General features: G+C 43.2%; 2 protein-coding genes across 2 annotated transcripts in view; one reads left to right on the forward strand and one right to left on the reverse strand.

Moving 5' to 3' along the window:
• LOC124769265 (peripheral plasma membrane protein CASK-like) overlaps positions 1–15132 on the forward strand; it is a 698413-nt gene that overhangs the window by 548968 nt on the left and 134313 nt on the right. The gene's annotated exons all lie outside the window — the stretch shown is intronic.
• Positions 1–15132, reverse strand: part of LOC124710463 (allergen Tha p 1-like) — a 32036-nt gene that overhangs the window by 10290 nt on the left and 6614 nt on the right. The window lies entirely within an intron of this gene.

The raw sequence follows: 15132 nt of genomic DNA on the forward strand, positions 1-15132 counted from the left end.
ACTAGCGCAGTATGCCTAAAAAACCGTTTCCTAAAAACTGGGAAATCAATCAACGTATAGAATCGTAGGGCAGTAATTATTAATAGCGCAACTTTTGTCATCGGAAGATGGCAAAATTGGTAAATCATATTTTCGGACGAATAAAAAATAGTTTAAATGTAAATCTGTCAATGTAATCATGAAATCATTAGGAGGTCTAAATTGAAGAGAAAAATGAAATAAATAATTAGCTGCACCACATATGGGTGTTTTAAGAGCAGTACTCGGAAATTCACAGATTGAACCCGAAGTTAGACGATTAAATTTACGGGGCTGTTTAGAAATATTACCTGGGTGTTTTGGTATGAGGGACTCGTGGCTTCCTGTGCCTCATTACAAACTAATAATTTAATTGTGTATGAGAGAACGTGCACCATTTTTTTTTGAATCGGCAGCTGTGAATATATATGATGTGAAAGAAATTCAGACCTCAGCCGTAATTGGGCACTGAAGTAAATCCAGTGGCTATAAGTGTAAATTTGTGCTCGTTTTGCCTGAGCGATAGCCTTAACTGCTTCGGTTACCCGAGCACGCTTTCCTTTTCCCATTACTTCATTGCTCGCAGCTTCGTCTGATTCCCGCAAGAGTTCGGAAGTAGTGCCCATCCGCGCTGAAGGTATCATTATTCGCCGTCAGGCGATATTTTGTGCTTGTGCTTGAACAGCGTCCCAAGTTTTGTCCGAGTTAGGATTCACCTTTATTGTGAAAGATTCGGGGAAATAGTTGTGAAAAAAGAAAGCAGTCGACGTACGAAATGAGTGGAAACAGTAACAGTAGAAGATAAACGAGTAATCGGCGATCAACTTGGCGAGCATTCTCTCGGCTTTGATGCCCACTGGTTGAATTCCTGTTAGGATTCGGACTATGGGTAGTTAAAGGTTCGGTAATCCACGTAGAAACGATCAAACTTCAGTTTAGGACTAACGTGTGCATGCATTGAGGTATAGGAAATTTCGGAAGTCAAACATCATGAAGAGGATTCTTTAACTTTGTTAATAGTCTCATTAATGTGTTATTACTTCAAACTGAAAGCATTACTATTTACAAAATAAAAATATGTCCAAGAATCAAAATAATTAAAAACACCAAGAATGAGCTGCTGGACGTCGCCATGCAAAAACTTCAAGAAGAGTTTGGAAAAATTTGAAATGAGTGTGAAGAAAGGGGGCTATAATAACTTAAAAACAGCTTTTGTGTGATTCTGTACTACAATATTCAAATGTGCAGTTACACTGATAATACAAATTACATAGGCGTTAGATAGAATCAAACAGAAAAGTGGCCAAGTTTTGAAACGAGAGAGAATTCTATTGTACACAGGGAGCTTAGTTTTGAGCTGGCTGTAAGTGATCAAATTTTGAGGAAGGAAACAGGAAGTTGCGATTCATTCTGGATGTAAGTATGCTGAGACAATAGATCATTATCATACAACAAATATTGTGTAACCATTCGTAACCACTTAAAATTTGGTGATCCAGAAAACGCCAGCTGCAAAATGGGACATAAACTTTCGGTGAAACTCTGATACTAACCAAAAGTTTTTTAACATTAATAAATTCTGTGTGTTTCACGGACAAACAGCGATAGTCTTCTCCAATTGTAGTAAGGTTACCTAAAATGATCGCCGTGTGAATGAGGAGTTGTTACTGCACGAATTGTGTTCGAAATGAAACGATTTGTATCCTCGCTAACTCAGCTGATTTAATTAGTATTTGTCTGAAATATTTAAGCTATACGATTTCCTCATCCACCTACAGAAAAGTCATATTGCAACAGGGTACAATGCATACGTTTCGCATCGGGTTTTCTTATGTTTCCTTCCTTCATTTCGCTCGAAACATGAAACAGTTACGTTGATTTACAGTATACATATTTATATTTGACGATAATTGTGTTAACTGTTAGATATTGCTATACAGGGTGTAAATTTTAAGTTGACAAACCAGAATAACTCTAAAAATAAGCTTCACACGAAAAAATGTGTAGAATCCAAAGTTGATTATTTTCGAGGGGGACAAGTGCTGGTGCTAAAATTAGCTCTCCACCTCAGCCACGTGGAGGTTGGGCGGGAGGCAACTTACAATTTCAAATGGGAACCCCCATTTTTTTATTGCAGAATCAGATTCGACACAAAAAAAAACTACGTATATTTTGTCTTAAACATTTGTTTTGATTCTTGGTAGCTGGCGCTGTAATTCAAGAAAATCCATGTTCTCATTTTTGCGTGGAAAATGGTTACGGATAAATTAAGTTTTGTTCGTTTCGTGGTCATTTGTAAAACTCTAATTCCTCTCTCTGAAACCCCACCCTATGGGGTGACGGGAAGAGTTTTAGTTTTAGCGAATCAAAATTTACGAAGTAAGTATTTTTTATTGATCCTTAACCATTTTCCACACAACGGGGCTCGGGTGGCGGGCTAATTCTAGCACCAGTAGATGTCCCCCTCGAGCAGATATCCCCCTCGAAAATAATCAACTTTGGATTCTACACATTTTTTTCGTGTGAAGCTTATTTTAGGAGTTACTCTGGTTTGTCAACTTAAAATTTACACCCTGTATATGCAGGGTGAAACAGAACTCCACACTTTCAGTGGTGGAAGTATGGACTAAAACAAGACAAACATATCCACTAAACATGGCACTGAAATGCGTACCTTAACAGATGTGAAGACTTGTTCATCTTCGCTACTGTGAAACACATCTCTTCTATGAAGCTTCCTGGCAGATTAAAACTGTGTGCCGGACCGAGATTCGAACTCGGGACCTTTGCCTTTCGCGGGCAAGAGCTCTACCAACTGAGCTACCCAAGCACGACTCACGCCCCGTCCTCACAGCTTTACTTCTGCCAGTATCTCGCCTCCTACCTTCCAAACTTTACAGAAGCTCTCCTTCGAACCTTGCAGAACTAGCACTCCTGAAAGAAAGGATATAGCGGAGACATGGCTTAGCCACAGCCTGGGGGCTAGTTCTGCCAGGTTCTCAGGAGAGCTTCTGTAAAGTTTCGTTTTCTTCATTTTTCCACTTGTCCTTTTATTTCTTGGCATCCACATTGTTTCTAGTTTCGTATATTTCGAGTGTGTGTCATCTCATTCCTGCATTCACATTGAGAGCCAGTTTAAAGTTTTTTTCAGTTTAATTAAGTGATATGAAATGTAAGTGACTTCTAAAAGTGACATCTAAAATATTTCCTCACAAATATTTATACTCCGTTGTGTAGTTACAAGGTAACAACGACCGTTCTCTCAAACTACTGTATATTCTATCGTTAAATTTCAGAATTTACTGCATTCAAAATTGCGGTAATTTCGTGCAAATACACTGCCTGGTAGTGATGAATCTATAAGACATGGTCGTATGTCACCGTGCTTCGTGCGGGTATGTAAATGATTACAGTGCTGGCACATGTAAGGTGTACCCGTTAGTGGCAGGTGGAACAGACACCAGATGCTTTAGTGTTGTGACCGGTCCTGATGGGGTATATAACGTGCGTGAACCTCTTCAGGTGTTAAGTGACCATTGCGAAGGGCATAGAGATACCGGGTATTAGTATATAACAGAGTTATCAGCACCAGACAGAGGTTGAAAGAGCTTCATTGTGGGTCTCTATTTCATCGTCTGGTCGAATCGTGCAATATCTAGATTTATGGTGCATTCTGATGTGACTGGCGCCGGGAACGTTAGTGGAGTGAGACTCATCGTCAAGGTTCCGCTCGACCGCATCTGACCGCGTCTAGGGAGAATGCAGTATTGTGCACCAAGAACATCGTAACCCCTTCACATATGCACCTGTCACCCGACAACAAGTATTGAAGTGTCATCCCCCACCCCGGTCAGAGACTAGCAGCAGTCAGACTGGGGAATTACCGTCATAAGCTTAGGCTGCGGTTAGCACCGCAACACGAACGGCTGCGTTTGAAGTGGTGCCGAGAGAGGAATACATGGATTACTGATGAATGGCACGCGCGTTGTATTAGTGATAAATCGCTTTCCAGCACTACCCCAGATAAACATCGTCGACGAATGTGGCAGCAACCTGGGAAGAGGCCCCACTCTTCTTAAGCCTTGGAGGTGCACAGGCGAGTTATTGTGTTATCGTGTGGGAGCCATTGAGTATGACTTCAGGTCACGGCTGGGAGTGAGTAATTGAATTCTGACAGCACAACGGTATTTTACAGGCATCCTGTGTCCTCATGTGTGACCTCAAATGCTACAGCATTTGCAGTGTCATGTTTTAACAGGACAGTACCAGCCCACAAATAGCAAGTGTCTAATCTCTCCCCGATAAAATACTTGTTTGGCCAGCGTGGACGTCAGCTCCATCCCAATACCAGTATCCAGGATATCAAGGGCCAGTAATAGCAGTTGTGGGTCAGGTTGCCTCTGGAGAAGATACAGTGGCTTCATGACGCCCATCCCTATCGAATCAGTGCATGTACCTAGGCCAGAGGGGACGCTCATACTCCACCTAGGCCAGAGGGGGGCTCATACTGCCAAGTTCATTGTAAAATTTACTCGATTTTTTAATTAGTGAAACAATAACACCTACTTTCTCAACTTATTTACTCCTCCACTTCTAGATGCTCATTTATTTTTATTTTTTTATTGTCGGGCAGTATATTTCACTGTGATTGTTTTTGTCAATAAGTCGCTATAGTCTCTCAATAGTGAGTTACGACTTTCTGGAAATTAACTTCTAGCAGCAAGTAAAGCTGTGATATTAATAGTAATGGGAGGACGACATTGCGCAGCAGAATTTTCGAACATTGAATAATCGAATAAGGAGTTGCAAAAAATTCAAATATATGTTTTTTCGATTGGTTCTGATAGATCCTATCGGATGAATATAAGCGTATCTTATTCAATGAGTGACTTGCAAATGTAACCGTTATACACTCGTGCAGTGCTGGAGATAGCGATGTTCGTGTGGTCACATTGTATGGTTTATTCGGGTAAGTCAAGTGACTGGTATGTTTACAGAACTTGTCCTGGCCGTCAGCGACACAGTAAAGCGCATTGTGGTCGGGACACTTGATAACAACACATTTGATCGCTGCCTACTGCGTGCAGGCGGCGCTCAGTCTCCTCAGTTGTGGACTTTCCGCGTGCTGGCACGTGAAAGTTGTATCCGGTAGTAAAAGATTTGGCGAAAACTACTGTCACCAAAGTCAGCTGTAGAAGACATTTGTTTCTGAATAACAGATACCAGTGGTAGTAGTTGGTTGTGATACGTAGTAATAGTAAATATAGGAGCAACAGTAAGCCGTTTTACCAAGCAATTCAAAGCCTAACAGCTGGTTAGAAGCAAAGAAATACTTTTAAAACCAATTGGAACGAAGCATCCCGCATGCCAACAGGGCACCCCTTTCAATGTGGTGGTCGATTGTACTCTAGAGGGTGATGTTTACATAGCGTGAACGGGGCCTTCGTAACCGCATCGTATCGGTGGACGATTTAGAAAGCTGCTGTCCGATCATGTGCATCCTATCGTTTGCCTAGAGCACCCCACAAGTGACTTAAGCTTTCAGCATCGCAGTGCAGCATTTCATCATTCTTGAACGGGCATAAGGGTGTTTTGTGCCCCATTCCCATAGGTCGTTTGCTCTCAGTTCTCTTGAGCACGTCTGGGATGCCATAGAACGATGTGTGTGCGCGCACCATTCTTTCCATCGCGATGTCAGTTGAGATTGTGTGACACGGTTGAGTGATGAGAAAGCCGTGTGCCTCCACCCCTCTCACTCCCCCAACGCTTGTGGTGTCTCGTGATGTCCACACCATCGCGTCGCTGTCGTCAGCAGAGCGAAAGCGATTGTTGAATGAATGGTACAAGGTGGGGTCAAGACAAGAATTCAAACCGGCCAATTGTAAGCAGGAGAGGCACCACAGGACATTTTAATTTCCACTGTCCTGAATATGGTTTGATGGCATCCATTGGAAAATATAGAATTCCACAGAGCGAAGCACACTGACGTACGATAGAAGAATGCTGTGTGAGGATGCAAGGCACTGCCCTTCGGCACACTTACGACCAAATAACATATCTTACATTTCCTCGAACACACATGTTTTATGCATCACACTCCTCAGAAAGATGTGCACTACAAAATTAACATTTTTTGAAAATTCGATTTTTTTAAAATTTTTGACGTTCTATCTCAAACACTCGAGGAAATGGCGGGGTATTGCACTGGTTCGGAAATACCGTAGATCCGGGGCTGGTGCGCAGAGCAGTCTTGAGTTACAGTGGGGTAGTGGGTAGTCTCCACGTGACCCGTGTTTACATTTTGTGATTTCGCTGTTTCCTCTTTGTTTACTGCTCTGACTTCAAATGAAAGCAAAACAGATTTCTGATTTCCACCTTTCTGACAGTCAAGCATTAATTGCCTTGCTGAACAATAGTTAGTTTTGTCGGTTTGCTAAAGGAATTTTCTTTTTAATTCCACACACTGTTCGCTGCATTTCAAGTGCACGTTTTCAACTTCTAGCACGTATGGCATTATGCCATAATAAAGAACCAAACATGAGATAACACAGTACTGGTGCTCCAAGAAAATGTACATCTCGAAAACCACATTGAAAAGCTTAATATCAGGTCGTGGCCTACTTAACTGGGAATATGGACATACAAATGTGCACTTTTAATGTGGACATTTTAGTATGGGTCTCGCAATTCCGATGCTCTTGGAGTATCCTCTGATGTTTTCTTTCTTCTATGACATAATGTACGATCTTGTAATGTTTTATGCTTACGAACATATGGGCTCCCTGCGACATCGTAGCTGCGCAAGCCTGTCATCTGGCGCTCTGTGGCAACTGCGGAAACGAACCTATTTCTAACAGGTCACGGGAAAATATTCTGAATGGTGGTTTGAAAAGCGTTAGCATCAAAGTACCATTCTGGCAGTTCAAACGGAGCTATGTGCGATAATGTATGATGAATTTCTTAAATCACAGAGCGTTTGACTCTCATTTAAAAATCAACTCATTGGTGACTAGCCATTTACATGAATTTCGAGCCCAGAAGATCAGACATTGATTATTAAAAACTTTACTGGCACATTTGTGTGATATATCATAAATTGTAATACGCGCATAAAAGACCAACATTGTATGTGAAAGCTTAGCTTCCCTTGCAGCGTATTAATCTTACAGACCAATATTATATGTGAAAGCTTTGCGTTTCGTGTAGCAACACTATGTATATTAATTTAAACCATCAACTTTTTCTGTTCGTGCGTTCGCGCTACTATTGGCTGACTACATCACGTGTCCTAAGCTCTGAATACCCGCTGTCATCGGCTGGCGAGATCACGTGACATGAGCTATGACTGGCTTACAAAAGCGCATCGCAATCTCGATTTCAATGCTTCGGAAAGTAACATGCGGTGTTTGGTGGAATTCGAATTTATACTTTCGTAATACGAAAATATGCAGCGTATATGTTGCTGCATATCAAAGATCTTTCCAAAACGCGTTTTTTCCCCTGCGTTTAGTTTTATAAAGCGCCGGGAAATTCTACTCCCGTGTATAAAACCATAATTATTCAAAGGACTTACACAGTTCCAAGAGAAAATATACTGTCAGTTAAGAGGGAAAAAGTATGTTTTCACCTGGGAGAAAGTGTATTTTTAACCGGAAATCCGGGAGAAATCCAGGAATTTTTTTCCTTGTCCACATATACACCCTGTTGTATATTGAAAGGAAAACAGTAAGAATCACGGACATTACAAAAAGTACCCTGTATCTGGAAACTAACAGTAGAAAGACATGTGTTTCATCACTGTCAGATTGTGAGATAACTTCCTTATGTGTTGGTACACATGTCCATGTGTAGCATTACTCAGATTTCTTGCTTCAAGAATCACCTCATGTTGCTGTATAGCAATGTTTCAGCCCCACCACAGTCATCGTGTTTTAACGATCTTGTAGTAACCAGCGTTGCGCCGTAGACTACTTTGCTTCAGAAAAAGTGAGTGGAGAGGCAGTTCCATTCTGTTACTTCATATGATATAGGATATGAAGGAAGAGGAAGCATTAAATTGAGTTTGTTTTTGACACTGCCGTGATTATAACTGCACTTTTCAAATTTCGCACGTGGAATAAATGCGTTATATTTTATTTATAAAAGTACGTCTCTTGCTTGTATAAAATAAATATTATTGTCGAACAAAGCGAAAGAAATAAGATGAAGATGGTTGTGACGCACGGCGGGGACAGATGGTCTGCGCTGCTGAGCGAGACGGCGCGCTGGTGTCGGCACCGTGCTGCTCATCCGCGGTACTTATCTTCCACAGACTGCCACACACCAGGGTAAAAGGTGCGAAGAAACTGTTTCACTATCTGAGCGTTCTGTCTCTGCCTCAGAGTGCACTGGGAGCATTTCTGTACCACCATGATTGGAACCAATCCTGAAACAGTGGCAACATTGTGTGAAATACTGCAGCACATATAATATTGCACGGAGAAAGAGTATAACATTAAAGTGTGACTGCAGTCTTGTTGCTAGGATAGAACATGATGGGTATATTTCGAGCAAGCACTCCATATATTTACCGATATCAATGCTGTTGAAGGTTTCCTGAAAAGTTCCCTTGGCTTCAAAGCTATTGCCGGAATCAGGAATTCAGTTTTGTCTCCTCTTGCTTGACAAGTAATCAATCCGAGAACGACAGAAAAGATTGTGTTGTCCTGTACAGTGCAGTTCGGGATAAAAAAGAAAAAAAAGAAGTAACTGATGTAATATCTTGGTTGTTGCTGAGAATACGACCCAGTTTTGTTTCTATTTTCATAATACTTACAGTATTACTCAAATTCTGGAAAATGGTACTATGTCCTTCGCGTGACGCATGTGATTGCAAGCCGTTACTAGTGAAGATTCTACATATTAATTTCCAGGAGGTAGCAGTTTAAAAGCATTTGAGCAACACCCACTCAACAATGTCCTTACAATGCAATCTGTAGTTGGTCTTAGTATTTCGAAGAACATTCTCGTACGCTCCGTGGTTTTCATACAGAGGCAAGGTCGCGCTCTCTCTCTCTCTCTCTCTCTCTCTCTCTCTCTCTCACACACACACACACACACACACACACACACACACACCCTATTTAACAATCCATATCTGCCTGTGTATCTGTTTGTTTCTCTCACTCACATTATCGTCTTCTTCAGTGAGGTTATAGTTTACACAAACTTTCAAGACTGAATTGGTCGCTGCGTCGGAATATGGCAAATCTTGAGTTATTCATCTGTCTTGTAATGCAGTGCCTGAAGTAGGTTGAGTTATGTAAACCTGCTCCGGCGCACTCTGCATCCAGTCACATTAAAGCATTTCATACTGTGGAGATTGCCTGTCACCTCTAATGATTATCTCACTGTGCTTGGCGTGGTCAAGCTGATTGGTTCTGGGGTACTTCTTGTCTATGGTTAGGAGACACTATAGATAGCCCGTTCAATCTCGTGAGGCTAAGAAACAGCTTCACTAAAGAAACGACAAGGTTTCGTGCTTCTCGAGTGTGACCTGTCAGGCGTCCTTGAACTGCGCTGAGGCAACAGGCAGGTGGCTTGTCGGATGCTTCTAAATCTCGCTGCCTACAGTGAGCTGTGGAGGACACTACCAGTGTCGATATGCAACTGAGGATGACCTCTGTCAGCAGAACGTTAAACTTCAATGACGTACCGTAATTCTTCAGTCAGAGGAAGTTAATTATTATCGTATTTCATCAGAGGAAGTGGGACACTTGAGCACGCGTTTGTTTGCGGTAGCAAGTCCCTTGCCCTAAAAAACTGCTTGCGACAAGAGCAGATTTTCTCCCCTTTCTTTCACATACTTTCGGATCGTAACGAGATTAGTGTTCAGTGAATGTTCCTTAATGGAATCAATACCCCAGCGTCCATTAGAGAAGCGTGAACAAGCAGCCAACAACAATATCCAAAATGTGATTTTCGATAAGTTATGAAAACAGAAGAAGCGGCAAGTCTCTTCCATTGCAACAAACCTTTTACAGAGCATATGATTTCGCTACATGCCGCACATTCGTGGCAGCAACGTAGCATATGACGTCGGAAGCTCCATGGGACTTCTCGCGGATGATGTTTTTTTATGCAGAGAGGTTGCGATGCTAGAAATGGTGTTGGCCCAGCCTTAGCTTTGATGACAGCTTCTACTCTCGCAGGCATACGTTCAGTCAGGTGCTGGAAGGTTTCTTAGGGAATGGCAGCCCATTCTTCACGGAGTGCTGCACTGAGGAGAGGTATCTCTGTCGGTCGGTGAGGCCCGGCACAAAGTCGGCGTTCCAAAACAGCCCAAAGGTGTCCTGTAGGATTCAGGTCAGGACTCTGTGCAGGCCAGTCCATTACAGAGATGTTATTGTCGTGTAACCACTCCGCCACAGGCCATACGTAATGAACAGGTGCTCGATCATGCTGAAAGATGCAATCGCCATCCACGAATTGCTCTTCAACAGTGGGAGGAACGAAGGTGCTTGAAACAGCAAGGTAGGCCTGTACTGTGATAGTGCCACGCAAAACAACAAGGGGTGCAAGCCCCCCTCCATGAAAAACACGACCACACCGTAACACCACCGTCTCCAAATTTTACTGTTGGCACTACACACGCTGGCAGATGATCTTCACTGGACATTCGCCATATCCACACCCTGCCATCGGATCGCCACATTGTGTACCGTGATTCGTCACTCCACAAAACGTTTTTCCACTGTTCAATCGTCCAATGTTCACTCTCTTTACCCCAAGCGAGGCGTCGTTTGGCATTTACTGGCGTTATGTGTGGCTTATGAGCAGCCGCTCGACCATGAAATGAAAGTTTTCCCACCTCCCACCTAACTTTCAAAGTACTTTCAGTGGATCCTGATGCAGTTTGGAATTCCCGTGTGAAGGTGTGGATAGATGTCTGTCTATTACACATAACGACCCTCTTTAACCGTCGGCGGTCTCTGTCAGTCAAAAGGCGAGGTCGACAAGTACGCTTGTGTGCTGTACGTGCCCCTTCACGTTTCCGCTTCACTATCACATCGGAAACAGTGGACCTAGGGATGTTTAGGAGTCCGAAAATCTCTCGTACAGACGTATGATACTAGTGACACCCAGTCACCTGACCACGTTCGAAGTCCGTGAGTTCCGCGGAGCGCCCCATTCTGCCCTCTGGCGATGTCTAATGATTACTGAGGTCGCTGATATGGAGTACCAGGCAGTAGATGGCAGCACAGTGTACCTAACATGAAAAACGTATGTTTTTGCGGGTGTCCGGATACTTTCGATCACATAGTGTATATACTGTGAAAAGTAATGGTCCTATAACGCTCCCCAGAGGTACGACCGAGGTTATTTTTACGTTTGAAGACTTCACTTCGTTCAGAATAACATGCTTTGTTGTGCTTGCTAGAAAATCTTCTATGCAGTCAAACAGTTTGTCTGATATCCCGTGGGCTCGTATTTTGTTCATTAGGCGATAGTGCGGAACAGTATCGAATGTCTTCCGGAAGTCAAGGAACGTGGTATCTGCTGGGCGCCTGCATCTAATGCATTCTGTGTCTCGTTGACGAAAAGAGTGAGCTGGGTTTCTTACGATCATTCTTTTTGGAACCCACTTTGGTTCCTACAGAGGAGATTTTCGGCCTATAGAAATTTCATAATACGCGAGCATAAAACATATTCCAAACTTCCACAAAAGTCCGACGTCATAGATAAAGGCCTATAGTTTTGTGCGTCTGCACGACAACCCCTCTTGAAAACGGGAATGGCTAACGCTTTTTTCCAGTCGGGAACACTTCGCTCCTCCAGATACCTACTCTACGCTGCTTCTAGATGAGAGGCAAGTTCTTTCGCGTGCTGTATTTAGAATCATATTTGTATCCCGTCAGGCTCAGCGGCCTTTACTCTGTTGTGCGATTTCAGTTGCTTTTCTGTCCCATGGTCAGCAATTTGGTTATCAGCCATTTTGACGTTTGTGCGACAATTTACGGAAAGTTTTACAATGTGACATTCCTCTATGAAACAGTTTTGGAAAAAAAGGTCAATATTTCGGCCTTTTCTGTGTTATCCTCCGTTTCAATGCCATTATGGTCACAGAATGTCTGGACAGAGCCCTCGATCCATAAAGTGATTTGAAATAAGATCAAAACTTCTTAGGACTTTCTGTCAAGTCGATAGACAGAATTGTACTATTTAATTCGTTGAACACTTCGTGCGTGGCTCTCCTTAAGCTGATTCTAGCTTCGTTTAATGTTTGTTTGTCTGTGAGGCTTTGGCTACGTTCAAATCTGCAGTGAAGCTGTCTTTGCCTTCGTAGCAGGTTCCTAATGTGGCTGTCGAACTACGGCAGGTCCTTTCCATCCCTAACAACTTTGCTCGGTTCATATGCGTCGTAAGGCGCATTGTACAACACTCTAGAATTTTGCCCATTGATGCTCAACATAATAAGCCCTGGAGATGCAATTTTCGTACTGTCCGTTCAGGTAATCTGAAATTTGTGTCTTGTCGCTCTTGCTAGGAGAAAAATCTTCTTGCCTTCCATTGTATTCTTATTTTCAGCCGTTTTCAACGATGTTGTAACGGCCTTATGATCACTGATTCTCTGTCCTACTCTTGAGTCGGAAAGTGAGAGTCTGTTTGTAACTAGCAGGTCAAAGATCTTCACGAGTCGATGTTACGATTAAGTGTTCAAGGTAATTTTCCGATAGGGCACTCAGTTTCAAACGATTCTCTGTCCCTACTACCAGTCCTAATCACTTGAGCTCCCAGTCTATAACGGGCAAGTTAAAATCTAAACCAAAAACTGAAATGTGACAAGGAAATTTGCGTTAAGTACTCTCCAACTTTCCTGTTAACTGTTCAGCCATTACCTCTTCTGAGGCAGACAGTTCGTAAAAGCATTCAATGGCAATGTTTGATGCATCTATAATACCTGTCTTCACTCAAATTATTTCAGATTCAGAATCTACTAATCTCATCAGATGTTATCTTGTTATGTCTATAAACACGCCTTCTCCACCAGCGTTCAACCTACCTTTGCGATGCACATTCCATTTGGGATTCAGTATTTCATTGCTAATGACATCTGATTTCAACCAGCTTCTGTCCCTAGGACTATGTGGGCTTTGTTACCATTGATAAGCGAGATTAGTTACGAGACATTTCCACAGACGCTCCTGTGCTTAACTAATAATATATTAACATTTTCTTTCTTGGATCTGCGATGACGAATGCTACTCTGACTGAAGGTATTTCACCGGGCTTGTGGAGGGAATTATGTCTTGAAAAACCAACATGTGTGCGCCACACGCATTCTGCTAGCGTAGGTAGCCGCCCATTGCGTGTAGTGCATGCCTGACCTTTTAAAGGGAACCTCACAATTCTCCACCCTACAGCGGATATCGAAATTTTTCGTCCTATACCGTCGCAAAATCGTCTGAACCTCTGATTTAGACCAACCATTCTGCTCGAAAGCAGAGGACCATTATCCATTCTGGGAGCAAGGCTGCAAAACAATAGCTCCGCTTCCACCTGGCGGGGGAGGAGTCTTCACCGCCTGTAGAAACCGAGAGTGGCCTCTGAACCGAGGCGGTAATGTCGTGTCTACATGAGCCACAGTTTGCAGCCGGATGCACCCAGTGCGCTCAGTCGCTGCCGGCACTCTCTCCTGCACTCTTCCGAAGAGATCGTTCAGCAGACAAAGAGTGGTCACTGGCTTACTTTCCCGATCTACTCTGAGTATTCAGTATACACTTTGTAAGGAAACTGGAACTCTCGAGGAAACTGCAAGTTTCGAGATAGCTTCAGTTTATGGAAACAGTTACCTTGGCGGCAACATTAGATTCTGTCGTGCACTTACACTCAGGTATCGATTTTGCCATATGACATTGTCACTTTTGGTCGATCCTGTACTGGCCTAAAACAAAAATTTCTTACGTATCGCAACTGTCATTAGGGCATATATTCAGTGCTGTTGAGGCTGCAATCTTTGATCTACTTCAAATCGTACAAGGAATGTATCCTGCAAGGGCGTCTTTGTGGCGTTACGTTGTAAACCTTATCAAGGATCTACACTGAGCTCACAACGAAAGTATAAACACGTCAGAAACATTATTTCCCTAATACACTGCTGCGTATTTTCTTGACTTCGCTCAACTTTTGGGCACTAACGTCTCTTCATCACCTGTCAATAATTGCAGAACTCTTTGCATATACATGATGCATACTCCCTCAAAAGAAAACTGCAGCACCCAGAAGGGGAGGAAGAAACAAAATGAAACTAAAAGTGTTGAAGGGTATGTGATGTTATTTCAGCGATTACGGTATAGAGTCAAATTTACAGTGAGCTTGGGAGTTTGAGCCTCTTTATTAATGAGAAGTTGCACCATCTCTGGCCTCTATGTAAGTACTGATTCGGGCACTGTGACGGAATTGACACCAAGCGACGTGGCGCAGTGGTTAGCACATTTGACTCGCATTCAGGAGGACGACGGTTCAATCCCGCGTCCGGCCATCCTGATAGAGGTTTTTCGTGATTTCTCTAAATCGCTCCAGGCAAATGCCGGGATAGCTCCTTTCAAAGGGCTTGGCCGACTGCCTTCCTCATCCTTCCCTAATCCGATGAGACCGATGACCTCGCTGTCTGGTCTCCTCCGCCAAAACAACCCAACGGAATTGACGACGGAGCTGGCCCCACGCGTGTTCTATTGGGGACAAATCTGGAGATCTGTCTGGCCACGGAGTTTCTTGACATCAAACAGGAAGTACATAGAGACACGTGTCTTGTATTGACGAGGATTGTCCCATTGAAAAATGTCACCATGATATTGCCGCACGAAACCTTACACTTGAGGACGAAGGAATTCCGTGACGTACCGTTACGCCGTGAGAGTTCCCTCAATCACGGGCAACGATGGCTCCTTACACCATGACGCCAGAAGTAACATCGCAGAGCCCCTCCGAAACATTTGAAGAATAGGACCTCCTCCAAAGGCCGGCGCCATACTCGCCGACGATATTCGTCTAGGGTAGTGTGGAATCACGATTGATCACTGAACACAATGAGGCGCTATTCAACAACAGTCCATGCTTTCCTGTCACGGCACC

This window comes from Schistocerca piceifrons, chromosome 1 (assembly GCF_021461385.2).
Source record: "Schistocerca piceifrons isolate TAMUIC-IGC-003096 chromosome 1, iqSchPice1.1, whole genome shotgun sequence".
Taxonomy (NCBI): Eukaryota; Metazoa; Arthropoda; class Insecta; order Orthoptera; family Acrididae; genus Schistocerca; species Schistocerca piceifrons.